Raw genomic sequence first — 14,355 nt, forward strand, 5'->3', positions numbered from 1 at the left:
AAGCCGTTCCATCGTCTTCAGAAGGAAGGACGATAGACTTATGGGTCTGAAATCTTTGGGGGCAGTGTGCGAGGGCTTGACTGCCTTGGGGATGAAGACGACTTTGGTGTGAAGCCAGGTTTCCGGGATATATCCATGGGAGAAGATTCCCTCGTATATCCTTTTGAGCCAATTAGTGGCTTTTTGTCCAGCGTGAATCAGTTGGGCAGGGATGATGCCATCTGGTCCCGCGGATTTGTATGGTTTAAAGCTTTTTATTGCCCAGGAAATGTTCTCCTGGCTTAGCAGGTTCATGATAACACTTGAGGCAACGGAGGGAGCCGCGATGTAGTGTGGTCTGTTTTCATCGCAGCCGGGAAAGTGGGTGTTAAGGAGAAGATTTAGCGACTCATTGCTGGACGTTGTCCATGATTGGTCGGCGTTCTTTAGGTAGCCCAGAGTGGGTGTAGTCTTCGAGAGAACTTTGCGCAAGCGCGAGGCTTCCGAGCTATTCTCAATGTCGCTACAGTTCTTTATTGTAAACTGACAGACTGGCCTTGTAATCGGCCCAGTTCTGCTCAGCGTTTTCAGCCTTAGCTTTATTGAAGAGTCTTCGGGAGGCTTTCCGGAGTTCCCTCAGTTTCGGATTCCACCATTCAGGTTTCTTCCGGCCTCTGCTCTTGCTAGAGGGGCAGGATTTATCGAGCGCCTCATTGCAGGCGTCGGTAAATAGTTTAACAAGATGAGTCGTGGCTTCCATGGAGATCTCCTCCTCAGGTGGAGTCTCAGGGAGAACACGACAGAGGTGGTCTGAGTACCGAGCCCAGTTTGTCCGCCTAAGGTTCCGAAATTGAGCTGGTCTCGGTAGTGAAAAAGAGAATACGGTTTCCACGTACCTGTGGTCCGAGAAGGAGTGCTCTTCCAGGACCCTCCAGGATACGATGTTCCCGTGTAACTCATGAGAGGCAAGTGTGAGGTCCAGGACCTCCTTGCGGTTTTTAATAATGAAGGTGGGATCACTCCCCCTATTTAAAAGGACCATCTGAGTGGTCAGTAAATAGTTGAAAAGGTACTCACCCCTTTCGTTGGTGTCAGTGCTTCCCCACTGGCAGTGGTGTGCATTGGCGTCGCACCCTGCGATTAGGCCGGTGTCCTTGGCCTCGCAGTGTGTGATTAGCGCCCTGAGCGCCTGTGGAGGGGGGTCTGGTTGGTCGTGACCCATGTACGTGGAGCAGATTCTCAGTGAGCACCCCTGGCCTTCGAGGCTCACTGCTGTTTGGTCTTCATTGCTGAAATTTGGGAGCAAAAATAAGTGCAAATCTCTTTTTGCAAGGATGCAGGTGCGAGTTTTACCTGCGGAGTCAGCTACGTATAGCTTATAGTCAGGAGTCCTCAGACCAGAGACCCTGTTTCCGAGGATCCAGGGCTCCTGAATGAGGACTATGTCGGCTCCACCCTTGGCTAGGTGGAGCAGGAGAGCAGCGCATGCTGCCTTACAATGGTGGAGGTTTATCTGCAGGAGTAGCAGTGACATTCCTGAGGTTCACCTCCACCATTGTCCTGTCGTGGTCGCTCTCCGAAGAGTCCAGCTCCTCCGCGACCCCGATGTGCTTGAGATCCCTAGTGAGATCGCTCACGTCTGACACGTAACCATCTAGGATGTCATCCGACACCACTGATGCCACGTCTGACACCGCAGGCTTGATCTCCATACTAGGGATCTCCGGGGGCTCCAGGTCTGGCTCGACCGTCGGTTGCATGCCTTTGGAGTCGGACTTGTACTACTTGTACTACTTGTACTACGACTACCTTCTTGTAGCCGTAGTCCACAGCGCCCTCCGTGTCGTGGAGAAGTCTGACCGACTCTTCGTTCAGGACGAGGATGATTTGGCGCCTCTGCCCGTTGCTCTCCTCTACCTTGGCCACCTTCCAATCGGCTGTGGGAAGGTGGGGGTTGCAGACCTGCAGAATCCGGAGAATCTTATCCGGCTCTGCAGGCTTCGCCGAGACCCACGCTCTGGCCCTCGGCTTGCTGGGGATGTCCTCCCACTTCACGACCTCCAGCTGGGCTCCTGGGTAGACCTCCTTGAGCGACGCTACCGCCTTCGCGTAGAGGGCCGCCGAGCGAGCATCTTGGCAGGCGATGGCTGTCACCCTGCCTTGGTGCCACCCGGCGTCCTCACACTTGGGCGGAGGTCCTCCATTCTCCTCCAACTCCAGGAGGAAACGGTCTTGGAGCTCGTTTTCCACGAGGTGCCACTTGTCCCTAGGGATCTGCCCGTCTTTAGAGCCCCTGTCTAGGACTCCAATCAGGGTTTTTCCCCTCGCCACCTCGGCAAACGAGCGGTTGCTCAGTGTCTTCGTCCTCTTGGCCTGTTGGACTTGTGTGGCGGTGTCCTCCGACGAGCGTTGCCGCTTGCTTGGGGCCTTGGCTGTGGCCTTGCCAGCTTTGGCTGGCTGGTAGTCGGGCAGGACTGTCTTGGCCCATCGCCGCGATTCGATTCCCTGGGCAGACGCCAGGAACACCGGGTCGTCGTTGCCCAGGATGAAGGCCGCACGTCTTTTGTCCTGGAACTTGGGCCTATCTTTCGAGGCAGAGGCGCCGCCTGCCGGGGTTGTCAAGGGGTTCCCGGTCCCAAGGGGTCCGCCAGCCGCGATATCGCTTTTCATGGTCGCCCCCCCGGTAACCGGGTCGCCCTTGGGGCCCCCCGACGTGGATTGGCCCGATTGGCTTTTCGGTCCTCTCCTCACAGCGCCTGCTGCCTCGAGACGGTGGACCGACTTAGTCTCCTTCCCCGTCTTTTTGGGCACTGGTTTCCCAGATGCGTTTGTAGAGGGATGGTCTTTTCCCTCCTTGTGAGACCTAATTCTGCTATATTTTTCGATTGCTTCTATATTGCCATAGATTATTTAGCTGACGACCCTTCAGAATGGCATAGACATGAAGATTTTCAAAATGCTCTAAAAATATTAACAAATTTAAAAGTGGTTAATGATACAGCCGAACGTTCTGTTAAACTACCGACGTCGGCCGAGCGAAGCTGCGCTTAGCGATCTGAGCGGCAATGTAAAGGGCAGGCAAGCCACACTTGCAATTTGGATGTCACGCATTAAAGAACATATCGTAATTTTATTTCTGCGCCGAGTTTTGTTTAATTCGAAATAATTAGTCGGCCGATTGGGGATAAAAAACATTATCTCCACAATGTAAATATTACTAAAATTGTGAATTAATTTGAAGTTGGCGCGTTACATTATGTACATATAAAGAAGCGCAATCGATAGTATCAATAGTATCGAGCCAAAACGATCTGAATTATGATCACTAGATTTAAGAGATATACGAAATAAAACGAACGAGCAAGGAACTACATCGAGCGGATTAAGGAAGGTATTAATTGTGTAGACGGATTCCACTGGAAAACTGTTGTTTGGCGCCCGAGCAGGGACCTTTGGAGAAGGTTCAATTACCGGATGGAGTTCACGACTGGAACTCAATAAATATTTCACCCTGAGTCTGGCTGACGGCGAGTGCGACAGCGGCTTCGGTATCGAATTGTGAGTGTGAACTGCTTTGAGCATCTAATATTTCTTGCAGGCATGTTTAGTTCCAATTCGATGTGTGTGAATAATCTTAAAACAATACAATTGTTTTAGTGTCAAGTGGTCGCGGCTTTGAGACTTCTGCGCTTTAATTGTTCTGTAAGCGGGGTCTCGTGTAGAAAGCAGATTAAAATTACAGTTAGCTTGAGCGCTTAGGTATCTGCATACACACATACAGCCTATTGCGTGCACTGCTATACGTTGAAGCAAGGCACATACATACTTGCATATATATGCAGTTACAAGCCGGCACCTAAAGAACAGTAATTGCTATTTGACATTGATTTAACTTTGTAGTCTTTTCTTCTTTGCCTGCCGGTTCGTTGGGGCGCAAGTACACATTTTAGTACAGTGGCGCACAGTGGTCAATTGTTGATCAATTATTGAATTGGGCAGTGTAGTGAGAATTTAAGGTTAGCCGATAATTGAATAGAGTGGCTAAACTTGGTACCGTGTTACTTACTCATGCCAATATTGAGTATTTTTTATTGTTAAATTGTCAAGGGTAACACCGGTGTAAATAGTCAGTGCAAATGGCACCTAGAAAGGGTAAAGATGCGGAGGTGCTCACTTCTCGAACGGCGTTAATGAATTCCTTTGTCCGTAACAAGGTCTATATCGAAAAAAATAGCGACTCCATGACGGCTGCGGAGCTGGAAGCCAGGTTAAGTCTAATTGAGACAAACTTTAATCAGTTTTGCAACATTCAGGCTAAAATTGAACACGATAGCGAGGACGCCAGCGAATATGAAAGCCGCTATAAAGCTGAGGAGGTTTATTGCGAATTAAAGGCCAAGTTACTAAGCTGTCTTGGAAATAGGGGACGGCGGCAGTCCAATGTAGGTGATCTTCTAAATAGCACACAGGTGTCTCGTTCATCGAGACTTCCCAAGCTAAAGCTGCCTGAGTTCGCTGGAAAGTTTACGGAATGGACCAGCTGGTACAACACCTTTGCTACTCTAATAGAATCAGACTCTGAATTGGATGAGTTGTCTAAATTTATTCATTTGAGATCATCGTTAGGAGCTAGACCGTTAAGTGCGATTGAGGGTTTGGAATTAACAGGGCCTAATTATCGCAAGGCACTACGATTATTGAAAGATCGCTATGAAAATAAGGCAATTATTCTGCAATCACATGTACAGGAGCTATTCAACTTAAGGCGGCTAAAAAGACCCGACTCAGAGGGACTGAGAGTGCTGGTAGACAATGTAAATGCCCAATTAGTAGCACTCAAGTCGTTAAGCGACGATAAGGAGATTCTGGATGCAGTAATTTTCCATCTGATTCGCACAAAGCTTGATGAAGATACAATGGATAGGTGGGAAGTTGAGTGGGATTGCCAAAAGTTACCGTCGTGGTCATTGTTATCGCAGTTTCTGATAAACAGAGGAGTCAATATGGCAAATAGGGAAGTTCGGCGAGGCAATGGAGCCCGACCCAGTGGTAAAGGTGAGATGAAAAATGCGACCTTAGCTGCAACAATAGGCAGCAATGGCTGCTACGTTTGTCCTGGGACCCATGGATTGAAAGGGTGTCAAAGGTTTAACGAACTATCACCAGTACAACGTTACCATGAGGCGAAGAAGCATTCGCTGTACCTGATTTGTTTTAGCAAGCGACATACAACTAGAAACTGTAATGGTCCGCGATGTAGGATTTGCAGCAAGCCGCATCATGAACTTCTGCATCGAGAGATACCTATTGTTGCCAATGAGCCGGGGCTCAAAGGGCAGGAGTTGCAAGAGCCAAAGTCACTGCATAGCTCCCTATTGTCTAGATCATCCACCAACTTTCTTGCGACCGCTGTAGTTCAAATCAAAGCTATAGACGGAGCATATCGCAATTGCAGGTGCGTGTTAGATTCCGGTAGTCAATTAAATTTTCTGACGGCTAGGATAGTCTCGGCCCTGGGCCTAGAAATGCGCGACTCAGTCATACAACTCAGTGGTATTGGAAATGCAACATCTCAAGTTATGGGAGAGGTGCAAGCGACTTTTAAATCTAGAGTCACCAGATATATGAGTACCGAGGACTTCTGTGTGCTGAAGGAAATAACTCAGCATAACCCAACAAGCTCAGGAATTTGTCCGGAGTGAGTTCCACCCAAGGGAGTTACGCTGGCCAACCCTACAGTTCAGTCCGAGAAGGATGACAAGATTGACATGCTAGTTGGAGTCACATTTTTTTTCAAGCTAATTGTAGCAGTGCAAATAAAACTAGGAGCACACCTTCCAAGGTTTCAAAAGTCTCTGTTAGGCTGGGTCGTCGTAGGTGAATTCACAAAATCTTCTGAAGTTGCACTGTTAGCAACTGACATTGAACGAAAGGTGTCGAAAAATGATCAGCTGCAAGAGCTCGTACAAAGGTTTTGGAAGTGTGAAGAAGTCCCTGAAACAGTAGATAAGTTCACTGAGGAAGAAAAACAGTGCGAAGATTGTTTCTTGACGCATGTTAAGCAGGAGGCCTCAGGACATTTAGTGGTAGCTCTGCCTTTTAAGAATCCTAAAGTTGAGTTAGGCGAAACTTATCAAATTGCACTTACCAGGTTCTTGAATTTAGAGAAGAGGTTAAATCGTAGCCAAGTGCTGAAGGAACAATATGTTCAATTTATTGAAGAATATCGCCAGTTAGGGCATTTAAAGGCAATAGAGCCCGCCGGACAAGAAAAGGTCGAATACTTCATGCCACATCATCCGGTTATTCGCCCAGAGAGTTTGACGACCAAGTTACGAGTCGTATTTGATGCCTCATGTAGATCTAGCAACGGCAGGTCACTGAACGACGCAACCTTGGTTGGTCCAACGTTGCAGCCTGATCTGTTCGAGACTTTGACCAGGCTCCGTTTCTATAGATACGCCCTTACGGCCGACATAAAGAAAATGTACCGTCAAATATTGGTTGCGGAACCACATAGAAACTATCAATGCATTCTATGGCGATGCAACGTTTCGGATCCTATCCAGGTGCTACGCCTAAACACGGTCACTTATGGAACAAATTCGGCGCCGTTCCTGGCAGTACGTTGCCTCTATTACTTGGTCGATAGGTACGCGGAAAAATTTCCGTTAGCTAGAGAGGCCGTGAAGCGAAGTTTCTATATAGATGATATGCTGTGTGGAGCCGAATCAGAAGAGGAACTGACAAAGTTGTAAGAACAAATACGATCGTTCTCTTTCGTAGTGATCAGACGCGTTTTTTTTTTGCGCTCCGCATTTTTTCCTTTTGTTTTGAATAAACAGCCGGTGTTTTCCTAAATAAACTTTAATTAACTTCCTAACCAGCCAACAATCTGGAAAACTATTCTATTTCGCGAGTGCATGCCTTTTGATTTGTGTTAAAACATTATTTAACTTTTTATTTTTCGGCGTCGGCTTGTCGTGTTTGTGTTGTTGCAGTGAGTGAGTACGCATTACATTGCATTGCAGTCCGCTCTCGTCTGGTAGCTTTTGTTGTGTTATCACTTTCTCCCTATCACCTAAACTTAAATAACTGTTCATTCTCTCTCGCTCTCGTAACTTTCTGTTCAGTAGCTCTCTCTCTCTCTCTCATTAGCTGCTGCTGCAACTGTTCTCCTCTCCTCCTATTAGCGTTTGTCTGGAACACTGGTTTGATAGCCATTTGTTTTGAAATATTATTTGATTTTAATTTTGTTCAAATTTTTTATTATGGAGTTTTCTGTTGTATGTGCCAAAAAATCATGCAATAAGCAGATCACCCACTATCAGCCGATTATTCCCTGCTGGATCTGCGACAACGTAGAGCACGCAAAATGCGCTGGATTTTCTGGCCTTGTGAGTGATGCCATTTCAAAGCGTAATGGTTTGCACTACAGTTGCGAGGCATGCCGTGCGTTGGAGAAAGACATGGTAGTTTTTATGAGGCAGACGCGGAGTGGCTTTAAGGAGCTGTCCGTTGGTTTTAAAAACCAATACGATCGGCTCCTAGCCATGGAGGCTCAGTTTAGCGGTTTAAAACTGCTGAATGAGTCTCCGAGGCGTAAAAAGGTCACTCCGCGGGATCTGCAAGTGCCAACCGTCACTCAGCCGTGCGCCGCCGAAAAACTGACTCCGACCACTCAAAGTGTGCAGCAGTTGATCTCTTTTACCACTCCAAGGGCAACGACAGCTGCTAGCGATGCAGATTCTGTATCCGAATTCATCGCCTCGGAGAATGTGCAGCCAAGTACGTCTGCAGCGTCCGTGTCCGTAGTGTCCGCAAGCTCACTAGTTGTCCCGTCCATCCCGATGCCACCAGTAAATAGACGTTCCGGACCTTCGGATATTGCCACCACAGGTACTAGGCCTGTGGTGCCCAAACCACTGGTGGGAGTCCCACCAAAACGACAAGTTTTTGTCTCACGGCTGGCCCCTGACCTGACATCGAATGATGTAATTGCTTTTATTCAAAGCAGATTAAAAGCCGTGGGTTTAAAGGTGGAGAAGTTTAATTTCTCTTATGCCAGGGAGATATCTTCGTTCAAGATAAGTGTCTCCCCAACTCACTTTGACACCATTTGCTCTGCCAAATTTTGGTGGTGAAGGAGTTAAGGGCTAAGAAGAAGAATAGGCCCCCCCCCCTCAACCTCAACTTCCTCTTCCTCAACTTCCCGTCTTGCTTCCACCTTTCCAAAAAACTAACTTCTCTTTTAGTAACGTATCAGAATGTTCGAGGCTTACGTAGTAAGCTCAGCATTCTTTTCCGGGATAGTGTTGCATTTGCTTCCCACGTTATTGTGTTTACTGAAACCTGGTTAAAGCCAGACATTCTTAGTTCCGAGGTTTTGGCAGGTCGGTACACAACTTTTAGAAAGGACCGTTCGTCTTGACGTGCAGGGGGGGGGGGGGGGGGGCTCTTACTTCACGTCGGAACACTTCACAGTCCAAGTTCAACAGGAACTGGAATTCCTGTGGGTAAAACTGATTCTTCCCGCTTTCGCTATATTCATTACTTGCTCGTATATCCCACCTTCTTCGGATATTTCAATTTATGAGCAGCACTTGTCCGCTTTAACCGCTGTTTCTTCCTCGCTATCTGATAAAGATCGTATGATAGTTCTTGGTGACTTCAACTTGCCAGGAACTGTTTGGTCTTCGGTAAACGAGTCTAGTATCCTAGTGCACATGTCACGACATGACCTTGTTGACGGCTTGCTTGACCTGTCCCTGTCTCAAGTCAATCATGTGAAAAATTCCTTGGGTCGATTGCTTGATCTCTGCTTTGTATCGGATCCGACCATAGTGTTGTTAACCCGAGCCCTTCCGCTCACTATACCTGAAGACGCCTACCATCCTACTTTCGAAGTGTCGCTAGATATAGGACCAAATGTATTGGATTGGTCGAGTAGGCTACCTGAACGTGTCCGCTGCTTTCGTAAAGCCGAGTTTGCGGAGCTTTATAACCTCATTAGGGATTTTGATTGGTCCGCTTTGTACTTGTGCACTGATGTCATAAAAGGCACAAACATTTTTTACAATGCTCTTGGCACATTTTTTGATTCTTGTGTCCCGCTTTCTTGTCCGATTAGATCTGGAAAACCCCCTTGGTTTACCAAAGAGTTATCCAGTCTAGAAAACTTAAAATCAAGACTTTATAAAATATTTCAAGAAGAGGGTTCTCCTACTTCTCACTCTCGCTATGTAATAGCTCGGAACTTTTCAGTTCTTAATGCACAATGCTATAAGAACTACCTATCTCGATGCAGGATACGTTTTTCTCAGGACCCCAAACAGTTTTACTGCTTTGTAACAAGTAAGCGTAGAATGTCCGCACACCCATCCTCGCTATCATTTTGTAATACGTCGGCAAATAATTATTACGCAAGTGCCGATCTTTTTGCCCAATTTTTCCAAACCACCTATTCTGAGGAAAGCTACTCTGGTCATCCGTACCCATACGGTTTACCGAGGTCGAACGGCATTTTCAGTCCCTTGATAAATGAATGTACTTTACTTCATGATCCTCGACTTTTCACCCTGTCCATTGATTCTCCTTGCTTCCCCCCGATCTGGAAGGATTCGTTTATAGTTCCTCTCCATAAAAAAGGTCTAAAGCAAAAAATTATAGAGGTATAGCAAAGTTATCCGCTATTCCCCAAATGTTTGGGAAGGTATTAACTCCGCACTTGCAACATCTTTGCAAGTCACTTATTTCTCCCACTCAGCATGGATTTATAAGGCGGCTATCAACCACCACGAACTTGTTAGAGTTTACCTCTTTCATTATTAAAGGCTTTCAAGGTAACTTACAGACGGATGTTATTTACACTGACTTTAGTAAAGCATTCGAATCTGTAAACCATTCCCTTTTAGCGCATAAACTTGACCTTTTAGGGTTTCCGCCCAACCTCCTGAGATGGATTTCAAGCTATCTTTGTTCCAGGTCTCAAAGAGTCCTCTTCAAAAACTCCCTCCCTTTACCAGTAAAGGTTTCTTCGGGATACCACAGGGCAGCCGTCTAGGCGCCTTAACCTTCACACTCTTTATTAAAGACTTGACTTCGGTATTAACATACATACTTATGTATGCGGATGATGTTAAACTCTGTGTCCAGTATAAGGAAATTTCATTTCATTCTCGCTTGCAATCCGATCTCAATAACTTTCAGTCATGGTGTTGTGAAACTTGTTACACCTTAATGCCTCGAAATGCAAAGTTATGATATTTCATCGTTCTAACCCTTTGTTGGCTCCCTATACCTATTTGGTGGTTCTCTTGAGAGAATTACGCTGGTGGATGATCTTGGTGTTATGTTAGACCCCAAGTTAAAGTTTTCTGAACACATTTCTACCATGGTAAAAAAGGCCATGGGCGTGATTGACTTTATAAAGAGGTGGTCAAAGGAATTTGACGACCCCTATATAACCAAGACCCTCTATACCTCGCTTGCTCGTCCGATCTTAGAATACGGCTCCTGTGTATGGTGCCCTCAGTACAAAGTACACCAGGACCGTATAGAATCAGTACAGAAAAACTATTTACTCTTTGCTCTGCGGGGCCTTAACTGGGATGTAGACTACTATTAGTAAACCTCCCATCCTTAGTTCACCGTAGAAAATTGCTTGGTGTGATATTTATGCACAACTTGATCAGGGGTGACATAGACAACCCTGATCTGTTGAGCCGCATAAACTTCACGATTCCTATTAGACTGACTAGAAATTTTATACCGTTGTTCCTTCCACTTTGTAGATCGAATTATTCCTTGCATGAACCGTTTAGGGTCTTATGCTCGGATTATAATTCCCTCTACCATATTATATCCACCACTAATTCTCTTCCTCTTATTAAATTACTAATTCTTACACATCTTTCTAGTAATTAGTAATTGTAGTGGTATTTGTATTTTGATTGCATGCTTAGTTTCTAAGTAAGTTTAGTGCTTATTTCCTCGAATGTTAGTCTAATAGCTTTTATTAGTTCGCGTTCGGCTCGGCTACGCACCGTGCGTCATGCGGCAGCGCCCCTCGGTCGGTTGGGCGGTAGGAGGGCTGCGTTTTGCTTGGGATCCGCGCGTAACAGCCTTCTGCTGGTTTCACACGGGCCACTTGACGGTGCAGTAACTGCATCGCCTCTTGAGAGATGCAGTCATTGCATGTCAACGTCCAAGACAAAAGCAAGTGACCGAATTATTAGGGCTAGGAAAGTTCGAGCTGCACAAATGGCGCGGCAATTATCAAGGAATGGACAACAACACCAGCCTAGAGCCCCTGATGCTAAAAACAGAGGACGTAGCTAAAACTTTGCGGATATATTGGTCAAGTCTAGAGGACAAATTCCAATTCTGCTTTAACATAAATGTTTCCGCAATCGTCACGAAGAGATCAGTGCTGTCCGAATTGGCTCAGGTGTTTGATCCGTTAGGGTTCTTGAGTCCCTTGCTGATCTTGGGCAAGATTTTGTTTCAGTAACTTTGGCTTCTAAAGCAGGATTGGGACGAGGAGTTACCAGCAAGCTACGCAACTCAATGGCTTCGAAATAGAGAAGAACTGAAACTAATTTACAAATTTTTATTTCATTGCACTTTGCAACTGTTTGGTTTCTCTGACACATCCAACAGAGCTTACGGCGGCGTAATTTATGCTCGTGTTAGGGATGAAGGGGGAGGAATTTCGGTGCGACTGGTAACGGCTAAGTCCAAAGCAGCCCCAGTTAGGGTAACATCATTGCCACGCTTAGAGTTACAAGGGGCATTGTTAGTGGCCAAGCTAATGGCAAAGGAATGCGCCTGTCTTCACATGCCGGTAGAGAAGGTTAACAATTTCACGGATTCCACAATTGTGTTAAATTGGCTGTCGTCACATGCTAGTCAATGGACAACCTTCGTTGCCAACAGGGTGGCTCAAATACAAGAGGTCACACGTGTACAGGATTGGTTCAAGGTCGACACAAAATCAAACCCTGCAGATATTGTATCTAGGGGATTATTGGTAATTGAATTGAGCAAGTCAACGATGTGATGGAACGGTCCAGAATTTTTAATGGACGCAGCAGATGACTGGACCAAATTTAATTGGAGTGAGGAAATACAAACAGTGCCGGTGGAGAAGAAATGTAAGTTCTCGCTGACAGTTGGTAAGGTAGAAAGTAATGAGAAGTTAGATGTCGTGGGGAGATGCAAATTTGCAAATGATTTCCTCAAATTGCAGCGAGTTTTTAGCTATATTTTTCGCTGGCGTAGAATATCGTTGAGATCGAACTCAAATTAAGCAGGCAACCTTACTGAAGCTGAAATGGAGGGTGGATTGCGCTATATTGTGTATAATGTGCAGCAGTTGAGCTTGCACGAGGAATTCATTAAGCTTAAAGAGGGAAAGGTGATAAAATCAGCGAGAATTCAGAGTTTAAGCCCGTTTTTACAAGAGGAAGAGGAAACTATTATTCGAGTCGGCGGAAGGTTGTCCAATGCCGAATTGCCATTTGACACAAGGCATCCCATCTTAATGCCGAGCAACCATAAAGTGGTAGAGGCGCTTGTTGAACTCACACATCGAAAGAATTTACATGCCGGAGCACAATCGCTATACGCTTTTTTGCGACAGAGATATTGGGTAATCAATTGCAGGAAACTTGCCCGCAGGGTGATCAGTGGCTGCATACCATGCTTTCGTCGTCGGCCGCTATTTCGCTGCAACACAGTTGATGGGAGCGCTGCCAGCTAGCCGAGTGCGAGGCTATATCTACCCCTTCGAGCGCGCTGGACTGGACTTTACTGGGCCAATATGGATGCACTTTCACATGCGAGGAAAACGCCCAATAAAGGTGTATCTGTGCATATTTGTATGCTTCGCAACAAAGGCCTGCCATATAGAGATCGTGTCGGACTTAAGCTCAAATGCGATCATCGCGGCGCTAAAACGGTTCTTTGCAAGACGTGGATTGAGTTCTGACCTATATTGCGACAACGCCACCAATTTTGTAGGTGCGTCACGAGAGCTCAACAGAGCTTTCGACTCGCCAAGTCAGAAGCTCATTGACGACGAATACAGCCAGCGAGGAGTCAGGCTTCACTTCATCCCCCCACGCTCCCCTCACTTTGGAGGATTATGGGAGAGCGCCGTGAAGGTGGCCAAACAGCTGCTGGTGAAATGCACCAACAGCACAGCACTTAACTACGAAGATCTTGCGACTGCCATCACACAAGTAGAAGCGGTGATGAATTCTAGACCTCTGCATCCCTTGTCATCGGACCCGAATGACTTCGAGGCGTTAACTCCCGGTCATTCCTTGGTTGGCCGACCCCTGAACGCGTTAGTAGAACCAGTAGACGACGCACTGTTGAAACTGTCCATGAGCAACCATTGGAAACGCATTCTAATGGTACACCACATGTTCTGGCACCGCTGGTCGTCGGAATATTTGACGTTGCTGCAGAAGCGGACAAAGTGGAGCACTGTAGCCAACAACATTCAACTTGGTACACTGGTCCTTATTGCGGAAGACAACGCTCCGCCCGGACAATGGCTGCTGGGAAGAGTTGCAGAGTTACACCCAGGAGCTGATGGTGCAGTTCGGGTTGTAACACTCAGGACCAAGACTGGATTATTTAAGCGCAACGTACATAAGCTCTGCCCGCTGCCTACAGATGCCGATGAACTTAATGTTGGAAGGAGCTTCCAAGGTGGGGAGAATGTTGACGCCCCTTAATAGAATATAGGATTAAATTACTTTATAAAGGTTAACAATTTGAATATTTGAATTAATATGTAAATATTACTAAAATTGTGAATTAATTTGAAGTTGGCGCGTTACATTATGTACATATTAAGAAGCGCAATCGATAGTATCAATAGTATCGAGCCAAAACGATCTGAATTATGATCACTAGATTTAAGAGATATACGAAATAAAACGAACGAGCAAGGAACTAAATCGAGCGGATTAAGGAAGGTCTTAATTGTGTAGACGGATTCCACTGGAAAACTGTTGGAGGGACTTAGCTCGTACAGAAGGTATGAAAATATCCTGAAATGAAGCTAACTCCCACGCTTCATAAAATTCTGGCACATGGTCAAATTTTAATTGAACATCAGAGCCTACCAATTGGAGAGATGTCAGAGGAAGCCCAGGAAACGAGAAACAAAGATTACAAAAACAGGAATATGAATACGTGCAAGAAATTACGACTTTAAGAAAGCCAAGACCTTTTCAACATGTTGGCAGCCTATTCAGATCCATATATTTCATCCATTAGATACATATGTGAGATCACAAGCAGTTATTCTTCAGAAATGATAAGTTTATTAGATATTCCTCCCACTAAACAGGAAGTGGA

At 46.0% G+C, this 14,355-nt stretch overlaps 1 long non-coding RNA gene across 1 annotated transcript; it reads left to right on the top strand.

Moving 5' to 3' along the window:
* Positions 1–3,191: 3,191 nt before the first annotated feature.
* Positions 3,192–14,031, top strand: LOC117186552. Its single transcript, XR_004471567.1, has 2 exons — positions 3,192–3,370; positions 13,971–14,031. It is a non-coding gene; the product is annotated as an uncharacterized LOC117186552 (long non-coding RNA).
* The last annotated feature ends 324 nt before the right edge of the window (positions 14,032–14,355 follow it).

Source organism: Drosophila miranda, chromosome XR (assembly GCF_003369915.1).
Source record: "Drosophila miranda strain MSH22 chromosome XR, D.miranda_PacBio2.1, whole genome shotgun sequence".
In the NCBI taxonomy this organism is placed as follows: Eukaryota; Metazoa; Arthropoda; class Insecta; order Diptera; family Drosophilidae; genus Drosophila; species Drosophila miranda.